Here is a 1861-nt window from a genome sequence, read left to right on the forward strand (position 1 = left end):
AGACAAAAATTTTCCAATAAGAAGTTTAAGACAAAAATGCTACTTTAATAGTTGTAAATTAATGACATAATATACATCAGAAAAAAATAAATGAGAATGAATAGAGCAGTAGCTAGGATTTTTAGACTTTTGTCAGCAGATGAAAACAATGCGAAGAAATATTATGCCAGCAAGAAAGAGAGACAGAGAAAGAAAGACAGAGATGAAAGCCTAGCTTCTTGTGGTCTGGAAGTAGGAGTAGGGTGGTAGGCGTGGAGCTTATTCCAAGAAGAATCTGGACAAACCCTAATCCCAATAAATGCATTTATAAAACAAAGAGCTATATATTTTCTTTTCTTCTTTTTTTTTTTTTTTAACCAGCTCATAGTTGGTTAAAGTAAATGTCTGGCAATTACCTGTTGGCTTCCCAAATTATTTAACCAGCTTGATATTTCTGAAACCCGAGTTTTCTAAGAACCACAGTCCTCATCATTAATAATTTTAATATCAAAGGTGGTATTTTAGGAGGTGGCTCCATAGTGTAGTTGTACCGTGTCTGTTTTACTCTCAGAAGTTCCTGGGTTCGCGCCGCAGGTGGAGTCACGAACCATACACAGGGTGTGCCAGAATCCAGGTGCACGCCAGGAGCATGTGGGAGCAGACGCCCCACCTTCAGGGATTCAGTTCATAAGAGGAAATGGTAACAACCACAGGTCAGGTGTGAAAGTTGGGGTAGAAATTAAAGAGCGGGGGAAATAAAAGAAAATAAAATCTTCTAAGAAAATCAATCAGTTTAGATGATAAGGCATTGACCGAAATATAAATATAGAAGTTAATGGATTAGAATAGAGTCCACAAATAGAGAGACACACATATAAGGTTGAATGGTTTTTGCAAAAGAACAAACATCATTTACGAGAGAAAGAACAGTCTTTTCAAGAAATGCTGCTGGAATTACTGAATATCCAAATAACTTCTACCAATAATAAAAAATCTCACTCTCTCCATCACAACATATTAAAAATTAATATGAAAACAATCATAAAACTATAAGAACTAATATTATAAAAACTCTAGAAGAAGCACGGAAAAAAATAGTTGTGACACAAGAAATTTATAAGTTGGTGTTCATCAAAATTTAAACTTTCGACTTTTCAAAAAATACTCAATGAAATAAAGAGTCCAATATTCATAACACACATTTCTAAAAAACAGTCAACTCAATAATAAGAAAACTTTAAAATTCATTAAAAATGGGCAAAATGTTCATAGACAGTTCACCAAAGTGAATACATTAAAGAACAGTGATCACATAAACGGATTGTCAATATCATCATTCCTAAATTAAAAACGAAATACGACTAAACATTATCCAAGATTGTTAAAATGAAAAGAAAGTACAGTGTCAAGTGTGGAACAGGACTTGAAGCAATTGGAACACTTATAGATTGCTGGTGGGAGTACAAAATGGTGCAATTACTTTAGAAGACTGTTTGTAGTTTCTTATATAGTTAAACATACACTTCCCATATAATCCAGCAATTCTACTCCTAGGTATTTCCCTCCCCAAAAATAATAAGAAGAACATATGTCTATTCAAAGAATTGTATACAATGCTCATAGCAACACTTTTAATAACAGCCCTAAACTGAACACAAGGCCAAAAGCCTATCAACAGCTACATGGATAAAATAATTGTGGTATATTAATACGATGGAATACACTTTAGCAATAATAAAGAATGAACTGCTAATATACCTAATGCCACGAACACTGAGCTGAGAGGAAGCAGCTTGTCACAGAAGATTATGTAGTGTATGATGCTATTTAGATGAGATTTTTAGAGCAGGAGAATTACTCTGCAGTGATAGAATGGGTATCA

Source organism: Pteropus vampyrus, unplaced genomic scaffold (genome assembly GCF_000151845.1).
Source record: "Pteropus vampyrus isolate Shadow unplaced genomic scaffold, Pvam_2.0 Scaffold443, whole genome shotgun sequence".
In the NCBI taxonomy this organism is placed as follows: domain Eukaryota; kingdom Metazoa; phylum Chordata; class Mammalia; order Chiroptera; family Pteropodidae; genus Pteropus; species Pteropus vampyrus.